The sequence below is a fragment of the Protopterus annectens genome, chromosome 2.part0, assembly GCF_019279795.1.
Source record: "Protopterus annectens isolate FY-2018-M chromosome 2.part0, PAN1.0, whole genome shotgun sequence".
Classification (NCBI taxonomy): Eukaryota; Metazoa; Chordata; order Ceratodontiformes; family Protopteridae; genus Protopterus; species Protopterus annectens.
In genome coordinates this window covers 1,736,568,590-1,736,591,511 of record NC_056728.1, presented here as the reverse complement: position 1 = coordinate 1,736,591,511, position 22,922 = coordinate 1,736,568,590, and the positions used below count along the sequence as shown (strand labels likewise).

General features: G+C 40.2%; 1 protein-coding gene across 2 annotated transcripts in view; it reads left to right on the top strand.

Annotated features, from left to right (window-relative positions):
* The window catches only part of EPHB2 (EPH receptor B2), a 2,126,559-nt gene that overhangs the window by 1,231,997 nt on the left and 871,640 nt on the right, over positions 1 to 22,922 (top strand). The window lies entirely within an intron of this gene.

Genomic DNA, 22,922 nt, shown 5'->3' with positions numbered 1-22,922 from the left:
GCATGATCTGCCCATAACAAAGCCGAACTGGGTCAGGTCAAGTGTTTGGAGATTCCCAATGTCTTTGTTAATGAGTTCCATGATGATGTATTCCATAGCCTTGCAGAACAGGCTAGTCATGCTTATGGGGCGATAGTTATCAGGGTCAGTTGTGGCCCCTCCTTTGCGGAGAGGAATAACCATTGCTGTGTGTCATTCTATGGGCATGTAGCCTGTGGAGAGGCTGAGGTTGAACTGTGTGTTTAGGTGTGGGGGGGGGGTTAGTTCATTCTGTAGTTCATGTAAGACGCAGCCTGGGACACCATCTGGTCCCATTGACGCTGTGTTTTTGGCTTTTGAAAAGGCTGTTTTCACCTGTGCGCCTGTGATTTTTGGGACACTAAACTTTTCTGGTATTGTTGTGTACCCTTTTGAAGGTGAGAGGGGGATGAAGTTTGCACAGAATCTATCTGCCAGGATGTTGGCAATATCAGTAGGTTCAGTATATTTTGTGCTATTTTGCACTAGTTCAGTGCATATCTATGAGTTGCCACTTAGATTCTTGACATAGCTAAAGAAGGCTTTGTGGTTATCTTTTGAATCCTTGGCTATTTTTCTTTCGAAGTTAGCCTTGGGTGATTTCATGAGGGACCTCAGTTTCTTACTGGTACTGATCAGGGATGTCTTTCCTTCTTGAGGTTTTCTTTTTTTCTGAAGTAGTTTCCTCCTCCTATTGTATAGCCTGTTTATTGCAGGGGTCCACCAAACTGGTTTCCTTCTCTTAGAGGAGTGAGTCTTGGTTTTGCTAGGGATGGCATGATCCATGTATCCTTGTAGGTGCACATAGAGTGCATTTGTAAATGTTTCTGCATCTTGGGCAGCATTATCCCTTAGCGTGGGGGCTGTGAAACTTACCACCTCTGTCTTAAGTAAGGTGAATTTTGCTTTAGAAAAGATTTTTACTGTGGTTTCTTAAGTTGGGGGTGGTGGTGGGGTGTGGGCAATCTAGAATGATTAGTTTATGGTCTGATCTAACCAGTGACAGGTTGACCTCCGGTGTGGAACACCTGTCGCCCATGTTGGTGATGACCAGGTCCAATATGTTTTCACCTCTGGTAGGGGAGTTTACCAGCTGATCCAGGGCATTTGAGTTGATGAATTCCAGGAAGTGCTGGGCCTGGGAATTTGTACTTGAGTAGTTTTCCCAGTGAATGGTAGGGTAATTGAAATCGCCCAATATCAGGGTGTTTGGTAGGATCTTCATGTTTTCCAGTGTCTCCAGAAAGGTGGAGTGGTGGTCCTGGGTCATGGAGGGTGATCTGTAGCAGGCCAGAATTTGCATTGCAGATTTGCCCGATGTTAGTTGCACATGGATGATCTCAGAGGTATCATGCTGCGCCACTAACCTGGAGGTTTAGGTATCCTTGATGAATATGGATACACCCCCTCCTTTTGTGTTTTGGTGTTCTGTAGCCGGAACGTGTGGTATGAATTGTAGCCCAGTAGTGCTGGGGTGCTCTCTGGAGCCTTGAACCAGGTTTCAGTCACTGCACAGATGTCGACGTTCTCCATACTGAGCAGTGCTTTGAGCGTGTACATTTTGAGATTTAAACTCCAGGCGTTGAGTGGCATAACCCTCAGTTTTTTGTTAATTGTGCTGTTTACGGAGGTGGGTTTGACTTTTGAGCCTTGTCTAAAAAAGGCACTATGGGGGCAGCAAGAGCCTTAGCCAGTATTTGAAAGCCTAGGGGTGACAGATGCAAGCCGTGTCTTGCGAAGCAACGTGGCTTGTCGAGCATGTCGTCCCAGGCTGACATACACTGGATCCCCTTTGAATAACACCAGAAGCTTAGCCAGTTGTTGAAATTGATTATTTTTTTCTTTATACTGAGGTATCTTTCTTGGTGAGGGCAGGATACTACTCAGGGTCAGGGTCATACCAGCCTGGGCTACATGATCAGAGAGCTCTTCCATGTCTCTTTTCATGTAGTCCATGGAGGTACGTCTCAGGTCATTCACACCAACATGAACAATGACAGAGTCATATTTGTACTTGTTCTGGAGTGACCTGGGTGCTTGTGTTATGTGGCGGATTCTGGCTCCTAACAGGCAGCTAACTGTAACCTTTTGCTTGTCCAGCCTAGTGAGTGGGAGATCAGTGTGCTTGACTATAGAGTCACCTATTATTAGTGTGTTAGGTATGTTATTTCGCCTTAAGGGCTGTGATTGTGCAGCACACTGATTTTGTGTTTTATGTGTAGTCTGGTTTGTGACGGGAAGTGCAGGTTGTTTGGGTGTCTGCTTTGGAGGTCTCTGATGCTTTTACAGGTTTTTATTTAGAGCCTCCGAGTATGATTTTGTGTATTTATATGTATTTTTTACCAGTGCTGTTTTAGTAGGTCTGTGTGCGGCTGGAGTTGTGGTGCAAGTGTTAACCTTCTCCTCTTGACTGTCTGTTCCACTCTTGGGTGGAGACAGCTTAGCTTCCAGTTTGGCTGTATAATTGCATCTCTTGCATATGTTAGTGTTTTGTGGTAGGAGGAGAGGGTTGTCTGTGTACATGAGGCCATTGTAACATTGCCTCAGGATACCCAGATTCACCAGCTGGACTGGAGAATGCACCTGAAGTTGCCCATTGGTCATGCCTGACTAGTAGGGTGAGCTGCTTAGTCGCTTGGTTGGTGAGGGGTGAATAAAGAACCTTGCCCTGCCGGGCAGTCAGTGTCAGGGTATATTAGTGCTTGCCATTAGGTCTGAGCAAGTGCTGGGCTGTAAGATGCTTTTTGAGTGCTTAGGTTGGGATTTAGACTAGTTTCAAGGGAAAAACGAAAGAGGCAACTTAGTGGCGCTGGGAATAATTTAACCGAAGCTAACCGGCACTGCCCAGTGTGCAAAACCATGCAAACGCAGTTTTTATAGTAGGGATATGAAAGATATAGAAATTAGCCCAAAATGGCCAATAAACTACCACTCCTCCAGGGACAGATAGATTGCTCAAGGCTCCCTTCTCTCACAGGTGAACAGAGAAACTTCCTTCTATCCAAGTAAGGTATGGGCTACTCAGAAACTAGTATCACAGCCCTGAATTCAGCACTAGTCTGAAAACTGGACTATACTAGCTTAGAAAGGTGGGAAACAAGGATTTATTTTTGTTTTTTTTTTTTAAAAGATAAGGCAAAAATATTAAAAAATACACTTAAAACAGCTTTAAACGACTGCAAACGATCAAAAAAGACTATCGCACTTTAGTGTGTAGCCTACAACAGTTAAACAAATTATTTAAACAAAAAACAACTTTTTAAAAGTGCAGGCAGTCAAATAAGCACAATATGTGAAAAAAGCAAGATTTTAAATCACAAACGCTGGAAAATCTGCATTTAGGTGGAAAACAGTTTAAGTACAGCAAGAAAGTACAAAAAACTGATACTTAATCACTCCAAAGTCTCTCTCCTAAGCTAGAAAGCTTGTATTAGTTTAAGGCTTTCTAGTACTACCCAGTAGGTTAGTTACAGGAAAGATGGGAAACAAGCGCAGATGTGGTCTTTTAAACCAGAAAGTTAAAAGAGACGGACAAAGTGTCCAAATGGTCAATAAACTACAATTTCTGGGCCAAGAACCTCTCCTCTCGTGGTAGACAGGCTACCTAGTGCTTACCACTCCCACTGATAAGCTAGAAGGCTTTCCTCCAACACAAAAAGGCTTGCAGGGCTCAGAAGCTTACCAACAGTCCTGGATACAGCAACTCTGTATCTGGACTAGGCTAGTTACAGGAAAGGTGGGAAACGAGCGCATGTGTGGCTTTTAAACCAGAACGTTGAAACTGCCCATTAATACTTAATCCATTTCAAACTAATCTTGTTTGGAACTTTTGGGATTATGACAGTTTTTCTTTCTCATTTTTTTCTGATTAATCAAGTACAAAAACAATAACATACGTCTACATGTCTAAATTAATATGTGAGTTAAAATCTGTTTAAAAAAACAATACATGTCACAGTCCATTTACAGCGACATCTTAATTACATCTGTAGTTGCCTTTGCAGAAGTGGGAACAAATGAAAACAATCATTGAGTCCAGAGGGTGCCTTCACAGCATCTAATTTAAAAATCCCTCGTCAGTTTCTGTGAAAGGTCATTATTAAAGCCCTGTCTCCTTTATTAATCATGTTATCACTGCCTGTAATTCTAAACATTGACTCATGTCTTAAAGCATGTCTGTGTGGTAACTCCGTTTCTACTGATTCTTGTAGGTGTGCCTTGAATTTGTCAACTATAACAGCTGTGATACACAGCTAGATATGACTAAATATTGTCAGATGTGGATGTTTACTTTTGTGCCTTCATCTCATTATACTTGGGGATCTAATCCGGAGCATGGTTACATGCGACTAGAGGGGTGACATTCTTCTCTTAAGCACAAGTTTCACAGCATTCATAATGGGGGGGGGGGGGGGGTTACCCAGTTTGTTTCTTGACATTAAGACCTTTTTTCTGATCTTGTGCTATACATGTTCTACTACATGTTGCAAAGTCCATCTCAAATCATGCGTTTGTAGTCAGCTGTTCTAGAAATCCACAAACACGTTTTTCATCTTTACATGCTTATTTAGCATGTTAGTAACCAAACTGCTGTGCCTCCTTCTACTGCTTCTAAAACCAAATGCAAGTTATTCTGAGATGTCTGTCTGTCTTAAATGATGACTGAAGCTGTAGCTAAAGAAATAAAGGTTAGTGATGAGCCTAGTTTTGGCTTTACATATGTATACTCTAATATGGGTCGCTGCCCCACCGAAAACACCACGATATGTTTTTTACAAAATGAACATGTTTACTCCAATATTTCTTCATTCACAGAATGCAATCACATTTCATTGTTATACACATACTAGTCAGATTTTTTAAGTACAGACAGGATAATGCTAAACTTTTCTAGTCACTTCTTAATGCTTTTGGGGTACTCTCTTTTTCTACTCCAGTGTGCCAGAGATTTCTCTCTCTCTCTCTCTCTGTTTCACTGTCTCACTCTTGCTCTCCCTCTGTGTCTCTTAGTCATTCTTGTAGTCAAGAAAATACATGACAAATAGTCAATATGAGATGTTTTCCTCAACATGATAAGTTTTTATTGTGTATTATTTTTGACTTATATAAATATAACATTGCTACTCTGTGGTTAAATCCTCAGGAGATTTCAGTATAAAAAAAGCATGAGAGAAAGATTTAAATATTTTGTTTTCTCAATTAACCCTGAAGTTGGCTTGAAAATTTAAATAGCAGTTCACAGATGAGGAACCTATTTGGCTGTTTATTGATTGATCATCTTCTTCTTCTTTCGGCTTAGGGGTCGCCACAGCGGATTATCAGTCCGCTTATGATTTGGCAGTGGAGTTTTATGGTGTCGAGTTGCCAGCCCGGTGCCCAACCTTCCACAGAAGGCACACACGCACACACTCATACCTAGGGCCAATTTAGAGTGTCCAATCCACCTACTGCATGTCTTTGGGATGTGTGAGGAAACCGGAGCCTGTTTATTGATTGATATTGTATCATTATTTTGTTATGTTTAGCTCAATGATTTTATGGTCTTATTGATTCATTTATTTAATCCAGTTAACTGGAATAGAACACCGGTCTACGCACTTTGCTATATCGTTATTTATTGCTTCATACTAATGCACATTATTGATAATTTTGAAACATATATTGATATTATCATTGTTGTTAAAATTAATAAGTGAGTAATCTGAAACAAACTAATAAATCCAAGTATTATAAAGTTGGTATAGCAGTTTCTGTAGTTTAATGATTATCAGATTTGCTTTACATGTTAAAGGTCCTCATTTTATAGCTGAACACAAATAGTTGCTACAGTTTTGATTAGTGTAGTACTCAGTGACTTTAAGATCCCTGCTGTAGAGTTCTAGGATATAGGGTTCATCTGACCTCTATTCACTGTCTATATGGAGTTTGCATGGTTAACTGATGTCTGTCTAGGATTTTCTCCTGCTATTCTGTCTTCCTCCAAAAAAATGCAGGCAGGCTGGCTCTCTAAGGTGTTTATATGTGTTATATTTCCTCATATCTGCCTAAAAAAGAGTGTGTGATGACTGGATGGACCAGTTCAATCACCCATTTAATAAATGAATATAATAAATGAAATGGAATGTCTGGTTTTTTTTGCCTGTGCATTTTTTATGACAATTAATAAATTAACAAAACAGCAAGTAAAAAGGTCAAACAGAAAAATCTCTAGTGGGGTTTGATTTTTTTTTTAATCTGAATGCCTTAATAAAGATTTGCAAACAAGTAAAAATTCAGGGGCATTCTAAAGCCATGTCGATGAACATCCTTAAGGGATCATTTGCATGTTTCCCATGACCTTCCTTCAAAAGAGGTTTAGGGTATTACACCATGAAGTCTCTGTTTTGCCAGGGTCTTTTTAAAGGTTTTAAATGAAGAATTAAGAGCAGCATTCATGTTGCAAACTTAGTGTTATGTCCATTTTATTCATGGTGCATTTCTAGGTAGTTGTCTATTACATTGTTTGCATGTCTTACAGAAGTGTTGGTCTCCCAGATTGTTTTCTTAAAGCTACACATCATTTTTCTGTCTCCTTCCATGACATTTTGCCCATGCATATTCATGTGTAGAGGTTTCAGATACTGGGATGCTCCCAAACTCCCTTTTTTTGATATTTAAGGTACAATTGCTTACAAAATCCTCTTCAATCAGCAAATAAAAAGCATTAGAAGTTATGTTTTAAATGATACTTGTGCTCATGGCTACTTGTTTCAGTACGCCTTATATGATATATAGGCCAAAATCCGTTTCTTACTCTGTCTTTCCCTTTCAGAATTGCATTTAATCTGGGAAGATAAAATAAGTTAGATTTTGTGCTTGCATCCTAAGATAGGTGTTGACTGGATACTAAATGTCGCTCAGATGCTTCTTACATTAAAAAGGAAAGAAAAAGAAAATAGTGTTGATAAATTAATACGTCAGCAACTACTGATTAGGCTTTACAGAGTCCTTGTCTCAGCAAAAATATCTTTTAGTTCTTTGCTTTGTTTCCTGTGTGTACACCTGTCCCAACTGTTCTCCAGGTATGGAAAGCGTGCCATGGATTAAAGAGACTGGGATATTTAATTACACAGCATTTATTTTGTGTATCCACAATGCCTTTGTTGATCAAACATGTACAAGCCATTGTCTTTGTTGCTTACTCAGGCACGCAAGACTGCTGTCGTGAACAGTAATAGCCATCAACTGTTTATATATTGCATGTGTAATTCCTTATTTTTGAAATAAGCATGTTAATAGTTGAATTACTGAATCTCTGACAAAACTAAGATGTTTCAGCACTGAAAAAGACCACTAGCTACACCTTTATTATTTAAATAAATCATTTTGTTACTGAATCTAAAACATCACCAAAAAATTTGTGTTGTAATATTTGCAGAATACAGGTGAGAATATGCATGAAGAGAGGTGTACAGGAATAAAAAGCATTAAAAATGCAAAATATAGGTAGTCCACATGTACAACCTGCACTCTTAACCACACTCCTTTTGTATGTTGGCTCTTTTACATGAGCCCTCCCTAATCTGCAGCAAAGCAGCACTTTCAAGCAGTGATTCATTTATATAGATGTTAAAGGAATGTTTGGATCCCATCACTTTGTCTATATAGGTTATTCTTTGTTGTGAAGAAGTGTCCTTGATTCCTCCTAGAATTATCCTTCACTTTCTTTTATCATGTACTTGGCATATGTTCTTTATAATCAGTCAAGGTTTTCTATCTGGAAAAGGTACATTACAAACTACTCAGTTATTTGTGTGTCAGTTTACTGTATTGTTGCAATTTTGCGACTATATGCTGCAGATTTGAATATGTGTGGCTACTTGGATCATGGAATGAAGAAAAAAGTCTGTTATGCACCTTTACATGTTAGCAGAAGCATTTATTCTTACCAAAGAGATTTGGCAGTTTGAAGGAAATTTGAGATGTAAGGAGTGTTGGGGGTCATGGGCCCTGTACAGAAAACTGCTATAGCAAAAGTCATTTTTAATACCATTTACCTATTTGTATTCAAAATGCTATCATATATTGTCCGCATGATTCAAGTAACTATACTTTACCCAGTGAATTTTATAGTAGGCATGCATCTCTTCAGCTTTCATTAATATAATCAGTTCTTCACCTTGGAGTTCCCTTCTTTCATTCCTTAGCAGAGTTATATAGGTTCATAGATGAATGCTAGTCTAACTACCCTGAAGGGTCATTTCAAGCCTAGCCCACTGTCATAGGTCAGAATCAAACCCACCCACTACACAATTACCTTTTCAGTTAAATCAGGAGCTAATAGAGGTAGCCCAGGAACAGCCACCCATCTTACATTGTTGAGTGGGCATGGCTGCTAAGTGTCATTTCAGCTGTGTATTCATGACTCACATTTCGCCTCACAAATGTCAAGTGCCATGGCTTTGCTAACTCTGTATGTACAAGCTAAAGTGGAAAGTCTGTACTGATGTTAAGGGGTGCTAAATGTGGACAGTATTCATAGACTCACTAACATCCATATATGGCATGCCATTTCTATTAGGTAGAGCATCTCTGTACAAAGGGATTCAGAATCCATGTAACTTACTTGCCAGTCCAGTCTCAGTGCACCATTCATTTGAGCAGTGCCCTGACTGCCGTATCAGTAATGAGCAGGATGCTACATAGCGCTTGGAAATCTAAAATGTGCACACCACCGGATAAGTGACACAACATCACTAAGATTTATTTCAAAGATAATACATCTCCATAAGGCCAGCAGCATCAGGGGCTTTGTATATAGTTTGTATCTCCTAGGGGTAGGTGCATCTGTAGGTATAATCATACTGATAATGAAGCAGATTGGAATTCCATGTTGGAATGTTGGGTTGTAACCTTTCCTGCTGTATTTTCGGGTGCGTGGATAAGTTACTCATTAACTGGACATGTTCAGTTAATAAGTTACTTATTAACTGGGCATGTTCTATATATTGATTAATTTCGATGCATTATTTGCTTATACATTGTTCAGCTCTTCCTTTATGACTTGGTGTTCTTCATCCTTCTCTCAGCTGACAGATCACTGACACAAACCCAATAAATGGAAATTTGCCGAAAAGGGCAACAAAATAATAAAATTTTGGGATGGCACTGCAGCATGTTGTAACCATCAATATATCTAGCAAACTGTTTTCTATACGGATGTTCATTTTCAGATTTAAAGAACTTTGCACCCCACATTGGAGGAAAAAGTGATTGAGGAGTTCAGCTACTCTGCATCACGTGATGCTAACAGAAATTTAAGTTTTCCCAAAAATCCACAAATAAATTGCCAACTCTGTGGCCTAGAATGGCACAGACTTGACTGTGTTGCAGGTGAACCCAATTCTAATAAAGGCTTGGGCACCTACAGAAGCTGGTGAGAGAGGACAGGAGTGAAAGGTCATTGCTGGTTTGCCTCTGCTGGAGAAGAGAAGTGACTCTAACTCACCACATGGATGACTCCATGCAGGAGAACTGGGTGTTCACTCAGAGGAACTTGAACCTAGCAAACCCGTACTATCGTATCCTAGTACATTTTGAAGCTGAGGAAAATTCAGCATGTGGAGGCACACATCATCTTGGAGAGTAACTGTAGTGGAGTTCAGAAGAGCTGCTGTGGGGTGGGGTAATGCTCTGCTGGGGAAGGTGGTACTTCACTCTACAGGACCATTAAGCTGGCCTACTCCCTAACACCTGGCTTGCAACAGAGCAAATCGGCTGATTGAGAATTCCAGGGCAGGAGCAAATGGGCTGTAGGGTTATTGCCTCATCTGTGGATTCTCATGTATTAAATACTGAATGACAGTATACAGTATAACTTCAAAGTTGTTTATAAATATGACTAATTGCAGGATTAATCTGTTATTTTTCATGTAACCACTCCTTATCCCACAGGCTGTCATGTACCACTTCTACCTTCCACTCCACTGTACTTACTTATTGCGTGATGCTGTTTGTTCAGCTAAACCAATGCAACGCTTTGTATGCAGTTCTTGTTAGCTGCCCCCTTGTCAGATGTCCATAACCTATGTTATACCAATTTTATTGTTAACATGTACAGCCATGTACACCTTAAAACTTTTTCTCTCTGTCATTAATGTAATTGTACAACATTTTCCTAAAAAAATACAATGTAACCCAATTATATGTTAATGGATTTTTTGATATTAACATTGAAATGCAGATCTTTTCATCATGGGTCTCTGCTGAAAAGGCGCTTTTAACTCATTTAGACTATCCTAATCATCAACTGGAAATAAATTAAATAAAATGTGATTCTGAAGGTTATTGAACTATTTTCCCGCGTAGTTCTCTTTTGGGATTCATCCTATCTCGCTGGCTATAGTGCATTTCTTCAATTGTACGTACCTATATTAGCTTTCATTGTTCTACTATAGCCCACCCCTGCCTGTGGGAGCAGTTAGGGTTTATGTCTGCTACAACAGCACAGGGTCTGTAGACAGGGGACATAATGGGACAGATTTCTGCTAAGTTCATAGGATCATAGGAGATTACTAGGTTATCGACTGTTAGTTCATTTTAAGCCTAGCCATGTCAACCCAATGTAATACCGTATAGGTACTAGTCAGTACCCAAGATTGCATCTAGTGATGACTGCCCATGTCTAGAAGGGTTATGGGCACTATCCCCGGTAAGAATTTATGGTGCCCCATCCACTTATCAAGGTTCCTCGAACAGTGTCATAGAGGTGCTCTGTTTCACATGAATTGGTAACCTGTACCAAAGACGTGGCAATTGCTTGGAGATTAATCTGTCCCTCCAGCATGTCCTATTTAAGTTGTAGGCCATAGTTAAGTCCCTGGAATGAGTAGTCCTAGATCCATTTGATTTATGGATATGCAGTAAGTTCATTAGGTTTGAGTCTTGGGTTGCTCTGTAGACCAGGTATAAGTCTCCCCTACGAAGTCTATATGATACAGAGTATAGTGACAGGGATTTTAGTCGGTCCGAGTAAGGAACATGTTTGAGGCCCTTGATCTTCTTTGTTAGAAACTTCTGAGGTATATCTAATTGCTATAGCTGCTTAGTACGGTACATATCGCATGGGGCGTTATACTCAATTATGGGCCTGATAAGTGTCGAGTACAGGAGGGTTATAACTTCTTTTGTTCTTGAGTCTATACCTTTACTAATCAAGTAAGCTACATGGAAAGCTTTCCTTACAATGGTAGACACATGGTGGTCAAAGTTAAGGTCACGGTCAACCTGTGATGATCACAGGTCCCTTACCACTTCATGGATACTTAGGGCATTGTTATTGATCTGATAGTGTGAAGGGACATTGTTTGTGCCAAAGGGAATGATGATGCATTTCTTTGCATTCAGTTTGAGACCGTGACTAATATGCCAGTTAGTGGTCTGTGAGAGACCATCCATGGGGTATACTGACATAATTTGGGATTCAGTGATTGCACCTTGTTTGCAGTCACCTGCAAACTTGATCAGCCACAACCCTTTAGTTTTGATCTGAACGTCTGAGAAGTATATACCAAACAGTAGGGGGCCCAGCACAGACCCCTGTGGCACTCCGCTGGTAACAGGTCTGCTGGTTGATGTGGAGTCACCTACTTTGATAATGTCGGCCCGGTTTGTGAGCCAGTTGGCAACGCATCTTACAGCAAAGCAGTTTAAATTCATTTTGCTAAGGTTTTCAGTAATGGTGGGATTGTGTCAAAAGCCTTTGCCAAGTCGAGGTAGACTGTATGCACAGATTTGTCCTAATCAATGGCCTTGGTCACACTTTCAAAGAAATCCACCAGATTTAACAGGCAGGATTTGCCCTTCATGAAGCCGAATTAGGTAGGATCCATGGTTTGGAGTTCACCTATGTCTTTATTTCTGAGGTCCATGATGATACGTTCCATGGCCTTACAGATGAGGCTGGTCAGGTTTATGGGTCTGTAATGCCCAGGGTCTGTTGCTAGACCACCTTTGTGGAGGGGAATAACTGTAATTGTTCTCCATTCCACAGGAGCAAAGCCTGTGGTTAGGCTATGATTGGAAAGATTACTTAGTGGTGATGCTAATTCATGCTTTAGCCTATTTAGAAGACAGCCTGGGATGTTATCTGGTTCCACAAAGGCCATGTTCTTTGCCTTGGACAGGGCTTTGAGGACCTGCTCTTTAGATGTGTAAGGTGGGGGGTAGGGTGGGGGAGAGTTTTTGTAAATTAGGAGGGGATAAGGGAGTGAAATTTCTGCCAAACCTATCTGCTAACAGGTTTGCTATCTCCGATGTTAGTGTGTGTGTGTGTGTTTGTGTGTGTGTGTGTGTATGTGTGTGTGTGTGTGTGTGTGTGTGTGTGTGTTTATACACACTCATGTGATGGGAGTATTAGCTTGTTGTGCTGCTGTGTTAGAACAGCAGTAGCTTTATACTGGAGGCTTAACAGAACACACAACAAAATGATATGAGTGCATGTCCAGGAAGGGAGGCTGAAGGATCAGAAGTTATATGTATATAGCAGCACATTGGTCTCCCTTCTGCTTGTCTTCCTCTGCAGTTGTGAAAGAACAAACTTTTACAATAAACTTTCTATGCAATGTGACTGTCTCTCAAACTCACTACCATTTCATAGGTTCATAGGTAAATACTAGGCTATCAGTCTGCAGACTATTACAAACCTGGCCAATAACCAGAGGTCAGAATTTGCTTTCTTCTTGCAGAGCTCAGTGGCATATTTTCTGCACAAAAATGTCCTTCATTGTGCTTTAGTAACATACTACTTCTGCAGCTGTGGTTCATTTACCCTGCATTTTTCTCTGCACTACCCCTAACTCAGCATATGACCATGTCTTGATAGGATTTTAGTTGACTATTATGTGTTTTTTTATTGGTTAGCCAGTCAGTGTTGTCATTTGTGGCATTATGTAGATTCAATGTTTTTAGCTTGCAAAATTTAGTTTTGATATGGTGTTGTTCAGTATTTCATTATGTTCTTATGTAATCACACACATACATAAGTGTTTGTCTGAGTGTGTGTGTGTGTGTGTGTGTGTGTGTGTGTGTGTGTGTGTGTGTGTGTGTGTGTGTGAGAGACCTATTTTATTAATTAGCTACTTGAACGATGAGCAAAATCTTCTCCTTCTTCTTTCGGCTTTTCCCGGTTAGGGGTCGCCACAGCTTATCACCCGTCTGCTCATGATTGGCAGTGGAGTTTTACGGTGTCGGGTTGCCAGCCCAGTGCCCAACCTTCCACAGAAGGTACACATATACATGCACTCAAACCTAGGGCCAATTTAGAGTGTCAAATCCACCTACAGCATGTCTTTGGGATGTGAGAGGAAACCGGAGCACCTGGAGGAAACCCACACGACCACAGGGAGGACATGCAGACTCCGCACAGAAGGCACCCCAGCTGAGGATCAAACCGAAGAACCTCTTGCTGTGAGGTGGCAACGCTAACCGCTGCACCACCATGGCCGCCCAGAACGATGAGCAAAACCATTCTTCTTAAAAGGAAAATGAAAGAATTTGCACGCAAATACATACCACAACACATTAAGCCTGGAACTACCTGCAGTCAAGCCCCTTTGTGGTGCCTCCCTGCATTTTTAGAGACTGTTTAAGTATGTCCTACTTAATCTACTTAATGCTTTAGGCGCTACCTGTGCTGTTGCACCTGTAGTGGCTATACCCTTGCACATCTCTGGGCTGCTTCTTGTTTTTTCTCCATTCTGTCCTGCTCCCGCACTCTCCTACCCTCCTGTAATCTCTTTTGCTCTTTGAAAGCTGTCTTACTGTTGTGCCCCCTCTGCTCCTTCTCTGTTCTCTCCTACCTATCCCTACAGCACTACTCTATTCCCTCTGCACATCCCCTGGTTCTGTATTTCTGAACTATTTCCTCCAGCTCCCACAGATCTACACAGTCTATTTCTCTCTGAGCTTTTCTGCCTCCCCCTTCCTCTCCTGCTCACTCAGCTGACAAACCTACCTGCTTTACTAATTGTTTTCTGGGATTTTTTTCTCCCTGGGTGTAGCCCCACTCCATTTTGTCCCCGCTATGCTCCCCTACCACCATTCTCACTCACCCCTGCTTCAGTTTAATTGATACTATCCTGTCCCTCCCCTTCCTGTCTCATTCCTCCACTCATATCCAACTTTCTGCCAGGAACCTGTCCCACCCCTCCACTAGCCATATTTTAACTACTTCACTTCCTACATTTCTAGTACACCCACTCCACAACTTGTCTGACACACACTAATATACAACTTCTTCTCTTCAGCACTACTCTTCTCCTATTTCTCTCTGCCCTTACCTCTTATCACCCCTACCTTTCCCACTCACATTTTATGTTCCCCCACCTCCTGCACCTATGAAACTCTCCCAACTACTTCCTCCTTTATAATCTCCCCAGCTCTCTTCAACTTCTCTACCACCTGTCTTTATAAACTAACTATATTTCAGAAGCACCCACCTACCAGTAAATCCAAACCTAAATTCTACTACCAGCTCTTACATTTTACTCCACTCACTCTTGTTACTAGTCGCCTACTCTACTCCAGAGACATCCACCTCAACCCAGGTCCCCTTTCCTCTCCCCATGGTCACATTCCCTACATGCCCCCCAACCTCCACCTCTCCTCACACTTCCCACCATCCTCATCCTCACAGTCAAAACACATCTTTATACAAACACCTAACTATCCTCTCACTAAATATTCAAAGCCTACCCAACAAAATCAATGAACTATACACCTGGATAGCCCATACCTCCTCTCAAATTCTGTCCTTATCTGAAACATAGCTCAAGCCACACATCACTAATAATGAAATAATTCCACCTGGCTATAATATCTACCACTCTGACAGATTCCCAAAGAAAGGGGGGATGTAGCCATCCTCTACTCTGATGGCCAAAACCTCTCACCTGTCACCATCCCTGTTCCTGACTTCCACCCTACTGAACTCATCATCCTAAATTGCCACCTAAACCCACAAAAGAAATTTGCTATTGCTTCCATCTATATCCCCCTGGAAATAATATACCCACCCTAGAAAATGTCAAATCCTGGTTTTCCCACAACATACACTATGAAATCCTCATCCTTGGAGACATCAATATAGACTGGTCCAACTGACTGTCCACAATTGAGTATCAACCTACAAGGTTTCCATCAACTAATAACATCCCCCATCTGCCTACATAAAAACACATCATCTGGCTCCACCATTGACTGGATTCTCACTAACTCCCCCTACCACTACCATAGCCCCACTACCCTACCAGACTTCTTAAGTGATCATCTTCCCATCTCTGTTCTAAGACACTCCTCCCAACCCCCCAAACCCCATCTTTACAGAGACATTCGTAAACTCTCCAACTTTAATAGCCAACTCCATACTATCTAGTTTTGACTGGTCCATCCTTAAACAAATCCCACTTGATGACGCAGTCAAAAAATTTAATAGCATCTTCCTGAATATCCTCAACTTCCTGGCCCTCTGCAGGAAAATTAGAATTAAATCAAATGATGCTCCCTGGCTCTCTAAGGATACTAGATCCCTTATGCAAAAAAGGAATAGCACTTGGAAGGCCTGGGTTAAAACAAAAGAACTTCCTCTGCTACAAAATTGCAGAGAACTATGGAATATTGTTAAGAAACAAATTTATAAAGACAAAAAGCAGTACTAGAATTCTGCTCAACTCAATAGCAAATCCGGTCAACTCTTAACAAAATTCTTTCTCCAGACCACCCTTCCACCCTCTCCCTTTACTCAAATATATTTCCTCAGGAAACAGCGACCCTCCTGAATAAACACTTTATTGGCACACTTGAAAAACTCACACCATCCAACTCTAACACAACTACTCTTTCAACCCTCCCCAATCCACTCAATACAAATCTTTTCTCCTTCCTACCTGTTCCTACGTCCTACATTAAATCACTTCTTCTGAAGCTTAAACCCTGCTCTCCCTCCACTGATAATCTCCCTCCTACCTTCTTCAAACTAGCTGCAGAATCTATAGCCTAGCCTGTATCTGTTCTTATTAATAGATGAATTCAAGAGGCTACAGTTTCTACCATATGGAAATCCTTCTTCACAATCCCCCTGCATAAAGGAAGAAACTCAGCTGACCCATCCAAATACTGTCCCATAGCCATCCTATCCCCCTTCTCTAAGATACTCGAAAAATGCATTCACTCACAGCTTCTCATCCTCCTCCAGCATAACCTTCTCATTTCCACTCAGCATGGTTTCCGGCCTAACCATAGCACAACTACTACCCTCTTATCTTTCACTCGTACTATCGCTGAGGCACGAGATAACAATCAACTCATACCATGTCTCTTCTTGACCTTTCCAAAGCTTTTGACATGGTCTCTCACTCCATACTGCTATGTAAACTTGCTAATTTCAACCTATCTGCTACCTCCCTTGCCTGGTTCTCTAGCTACCCCTCTTCTAGGTGGCAGTCTGTCAGATGGCTCTCATCCTACTCACCCTTTATTCCAGTCCCAACTGGGGTACCACAAGGCTCCATCTTGCATCCCCTGCTGTTTAACATCTTCACTAATGTACTTTATACATCTTGTAAACAGTCCTTCCTCATGCCAAAAGCAGATGACTCCACTCTCATCTCCATCTCCAACAGTATCTCTGAACTCCATACCTAACCCAACACACTTTTCTATCCACTGAAAAGTGGTCGTCTGGCAATCTCCTCATCCTAAAACCTAAAAAGACCAAACTCTCACTCTTTCTCCCCCGCTGTCTTTCTCACCATAAATCCACTTTTGCCATCACATCCTCCAACAACACAATCATAACACCTGAACCACACACAAAGCTCCTAGGTGTCATCATTGATGATAAACTCAAATTCAACCTGCACATACTCCAATGTATAAAAAAAACACACCAGAAACTAGTTTTACTATATCACAACAACAAATTTCTAACTTCTAATGCAAGACTCTCTCTGGCACAGGCACCCCTCTTCCCCTCCATTTTATATGCTGCCCCAATTCTAACCAACATTCAGGCCACAACCTTGAACAAACTTCAAAAAACATACCATAAAATAGCTAGATTCAGTATGAACTCACCTTACAGCTCACACCACTGCCTTGCCATAAACTCTCTACAATGGTTCGAACTTCCCCAACAACCCCCTTCTATCGCAATTTCAAATAATTCACTCTGTTCTATACAAACCATCTTCCTGTCCAGCTCTCTCATCTGTGGTCTGCACCTATACCCCACCTCGGACACTCCGCACCTCAAACCAGCACCTTCTGAATATCTACCATCCCAAGAAAAATGTGGGCAAACTTCTATACAAATGCTCTGTAACCCAAGCTTGGAACAAATTTCCCTTAGAAGTACGTACCATTACCCACCCATCACACTTTTAAAAAAAACTTAAACTTAATCTACTGAATACCAAGAGCTGCCCCTGCCATCACCCAACCTAATCCCTCTCTACCCCTGTAAATGTATTCTCCAGTAAGCTCTCCCCTTCACCTAGTAAGCTTCTAGATGGCTACCTACTAAACCCACTCAATCTAAAACTGATTTAATACAATATGTAGATCTATATTTTCGTCTATATTATAAACACAAAAGTGCTAAACAGTGAATACATCTACACTGACACATAAACTTCGATGTACAAAAAGAGGGAAATACGTAATTGGCAAAAATGAAAAAGCCGAACACATTTCGTCAACCAACAACGCCATGCAGATAAGTTCAAACTAACTAAATAAAATAAAATTAACACACTTTTGCAGGGGGGCAAGCCCCTCTGCACCCCCCATGTGTGGGCCTGCTCCCCCACCCCCATACTTAAATATACTAACTCCGAGACCGCACTACAGTGGGGAAAAGGTATATTTCCTCATCCCCACGATCGCCCTTCTGGCCAAACAAATATGTTCGGCGTTTTCATTTTCAATTATTACGTATTTCTCTCTTTTTGTACATCGACCTTTATGTGTCAGTGTAGACATATTAGTTATTTTGAGCTTTCATGTTTATAATATAGACCCCTATATTTATCTTTGTAAAATTGCTACTTGTATATTGCTATATGCTTGCTTTCCACTTTGTATTTTATTTTATGACCTTTTGAATTTCAAGATTCTGTTTTGTCTTTGAATATAAATTACTTGATTTTACTATAAATTGTTTGTAACTGGAGCTTTCCTCCTCGGATCTCCACTGAAAACGGGCCACAAACCCAGCTGGACCAACCCAGTTAACAAATGTCAATAAATAAATAAAAAATAAATAAGCAAATATTACATACTCTCATTATATTTTAATGCATGTAGTAGTTTTTTTTATTGTGTCTGGTTTCTTTGAGGTAAGTAAGGTCACTGCTTTAATGCTGAGTTACATTAGTAACAAAGTTAGCTAGTTTTAAATGCAGTTTGTGAGGTTTCTGCATTTGTTGCTTCAAGTTTTATGAGGTTATTGAAAAATGAAGGTTTGAAAGGGAATGTGAATTTTTATTTTTGTTTTTTTGTAGTCTGTATTGCAGTTACTGTTTGAATAAACCATAAGTAGTACCAAACTGTTTCAGACAAGGTTTGGAAATAAATTATCCTTACCCATGTGTTTACCATTTTCCCATGGTTGTATGACTACAGAGTTAATACATATTTAAAGAAACTTGTGCCAATCCAGAAATGCCATTTTTTTAATTGATGTTGATATAACATTGATATAGTTTCTTCATTTAATGCATATGATATGGTTGCCTTTTATGTGTTAACATGAGTCCTGTTAAAAATTATATATGTGTGTGTGTGTGTGTGTGTGTGTATATATATATATATATATATATATATATATATATAAAACACATAATAACACAAAATATTTTTTTTCTAGCAACTGTCTAAGTTTATAAGAGCAAAAGTTAAAATTTGTCTGTATTTTTGGGCCTTTGTCCCCCCATTATTTTAATCTTTGTCCACATTTCTTGCACTAGGAGGTTGAGAGATATGATATATATATATATATATATATATATATATATATATATATATATATATATATATATATATATATATTACAGAGTGCTGCATGCTTTTAAGCAGTTTTTCATACTGCATCTCCTGTAGAATGAATGTCTCCATTTAAGTTTACAATGTCCTGCGCTAATACATGCAGCCCGGATTAACATCATTCATTTGAAAATGGATATCTGAAATTCCGCTAACATTATTTTGCCAATAGCCTCCTAGTCCCTAGGATCAGATTTTACTGAAGAGACTCGCTCTTTTTTTTTAGCCTTTTCACCTGTTTCAAGAGCAGCAGTGACCATTATGTCTTTCAGTTTAGACCTGTAATCCACCAGCAATTACTTCCAACCGGTTAGAATTCTCCTTAGCTGTTAGTACTGGAGAACTAACACCACTCCTTTTTCTTCAAGGATTCTCTGAAAGCTGCTAGGCCCACTCAAGCAGTACTATTAATCCCACACTGTATCAACTGCCAGAGTTTGTTTCTGCTCTCTAAGCACTGGCAATGTAACTGTCATCAGGTTTCGGTCTAATGGCGACAGTGAAATGTTTCACGATTGGAATGTGCAAGTCTCACATGACTTAACTAAGAATAAGAGTCGGCATCATGCAATCTTATTTACAGTGACTAAGACCTAAAATGGCAGCCTTTCTCCTAGAACATACATATCACAAATATCTTTCTATCTTTCAGATCATTTAAGAGTGCTGTTGAGTCATTACAGTTGTGTACAGATTCACAGGTACTTAGAAAAAAAGTTCATCAGAGTTTTTTTTACGAAGTATCTGTGAATCTTTGTACTGGATTTATCTTTGTACTATGGTGCTTTAAAATGCTAACCACTTCATTTCAAACAGACAGGCATAAAAGCAGCCTGAGTAGTCATAGGCCATTGTAGTATGTGAGCATACCATATTTGGCTAGTGCTACAGTATTGAACAAAGATCTGTGGATAAATGATATGACTTGATGAGTAAGCATCCTTGATCCCTACAAAAAAAGATAGTGTGTGTGTGCATGTGCATGTATGTGTGTGTGTGTGTGTGTGTGTGTGTGTGTGTGTGTGTGTGTGTTGGCCAGTTTGAGTTATAAGTAATTGACAGCCAAAGGTGAAAGGAACAGAATTTCTTCAGATAAAACTAGAAATATTTTTGTCAGACTGCAGCTTTTCCATTTGTTGTAAACATCAGAGTGAACTTTGTGTTTTCCATTGCAGAAAGATGAAGACCTTATTATATTAGCAGGCAGTGGATATTACCACATATCTCACATGGAAGTTTTTGCATTATAGTTTGTAAACTGTAGTACTCTGCAGTGATTTTTGCTGTGTGATCATCTGTCCACATAACTCTTCTCGATATATCTGGGATATAGAATATGATGTGTTGGTTACAGAAGCTTTTTTATTTTTTTCTCCCACCACATCTTAACATCAGTTGCTACTAGCTCCTATCCTTGTTCACCACGTCTGCTGGATCTGCCTTAGCCCTTCAGGCTTAACCCACTGCACATTTGAGACTGGTAAGGAGATCAAAGATGCTGGTAATGCTGGGGAGGGTGCCCTTACTTCCACCTCCTCTAGACAGCCTAGCTAGCCTGCCCCATGATCGCTGCCATTTGGAGACACATGCTCACTATCACACTTGTAACTCCCCAGCTAAGTAAATTATGGCTTCAGTGGAGCTTAGCAGCCTCATGCTCTCCTTATATCAGTGAGCCTAGGCTGTCTCCCTCACCCCAAGATGGATGACTTGGCACTGGCCACTTACTGATATCCTCTCCCTGCAGCCCATCCAGCACCTGTGCCTCTAATCAAACATGGGCTATGTAGCGCACAGTAAGGGTTTTATCTCACTGTGCCACTGATCCGCTAAGGGTATGGAGACTTTTGACAGTAAGTGCTGTTTGTGAGTGGAAAGGGAGGTTCTGAACTAAATAAGAGTGGGTGTTTTGTAAATGTGCACAAATAGGTGCACACATCAAGATAATAGAAAAGAGAGAAGATCTGATGGAAGAAGACATGATGTACATTCATCAAGACTCTTTTGGGTCTATGTTAGAACATCGAAGTTTCAAAACTTCGAATGTTCTAATTTCGAACCCTATTCAGCGAAAGCTGAAAACATCGAACATACAGAACAGCAAATTTTTTCCTAGGAAAAAAATTTGCTGTTCCAAAACACATACACACAACACAAGCACACCAAACAAACAGCAGTCCACACACATACACCTAAAATCTTACACCTAACCCTACACTAAACTATACACACCCCACTAACTATCCACTTACCTTAACCCTAACCCTAAGGTCTGTCACTATCGCGCACTCACCTCACCCGCGCCCTAACCCTAACTCAGCTACACCACCCTAACCCTCACGTCCACACAATCGCACACTTACCTGACCCATGCACTAACTCACCTAACCCACCCTAACCCTCACGTCCACACAATTGCACACATACCTAACCCGCTCCCTAACCCTAACTCACCTAATCCGCCCTAACCCTCACATCCACACAATCACACACAAACCTAACCCGCACCCTAACCCTAACCCGCACTCAATTGCACACTTACCTGAACCTGACCAGTAATTTTCCACCACAGCGCTGAAAATACTGAACCAACAGAAACGGATAACCAAATTCCTTCCCTGGGAAAAAATTCTGTTTTCTGTTGCTTCGATATTTTCAGCTTTCACTGAATAGGGTTCGATATTAGAACATTCAAAGTTTTGAAACTTCGATGTACTACTATAGACCCGACTCTTTTTTGCTCTGTGTATTTTATGCTGTATGGAAATACATTTTGAAGCATTTTTTTGGTTGAGACAGGTACTTGTCAGTTGTATGTAGTACAGGGAGTACCGCAATTGTATTCTGAATGTGAGAAAAAGACATTTTTGTTATACACTCTCAACACTGTTAAACTCTAGTCTTATGCTAGCTCACAAACAGTGATCTCCATGAAAAAGTGACACGAGGATAAAGCAGCTTAAAACTGTGCAATATTTCAGACTGCCAAACATTTTGTGTGTGGCAGTGGGGTGTGTGTTACATGTTTTTTACAGTATCAAAGATATGCCTCAGTTCTAGCTGCTGTCTGTGAGACATTGCTAAGTATGTCACAGCTTTCTTTAACACTTTTTAATCCTACACATTTTTTCTGTAAGTTAAAATGCTTTGGGGAAGCTTAAACTCCATGTACTACAAAGAATTATGATTGATTCACAATGGTCATAATTCACCTGTTATGTGTTTTCAAGATTCTGTCTACACTTGAGGTGAATTTCTTAACACATAATGTGTTGGTTATGATCGGAGATGCAGTCATAATCTTCTATATTATACACAGTCACCATGTCTGATTTTTTTAACTCGGTGTTCCATAGGTAAAATACATGTTTTCAGAGATGACATAGTAGCAACCTCTCTCTGAAATTATTTCTCACTCTTACCTCAGAATCAGTCTTAGGCAAGTCTTGCACTTAAAAATGTCCTATTAAATTGTTTTCTTAGTCACAAACACATTCATCTTCTGCAAAGATGGTAATTAATATTACAGTTCTGAACTCTGAGACATATCAGATGTATCTGAAATTTCACACATATTAGTGGTATTTTAAACTGATTCCTTCAACAGGTGTTCCCTATTTCTCCTGTAAATATGCTTATTATGACTTATCAGGCATGATCTTGGCTGGTCTGTATGACTTACAACAATGTCTGTTAAATGTTTTGAAGAAAATGATGTTAATGCGTACTTGTTTGGTTTCTTAGTAGAAAGGTAGTTAAGAGGACTGTACTCATCTACAGCTGTAATGGTTATAACAATACAGGTTGTAGTAGTGTCTTTCCGT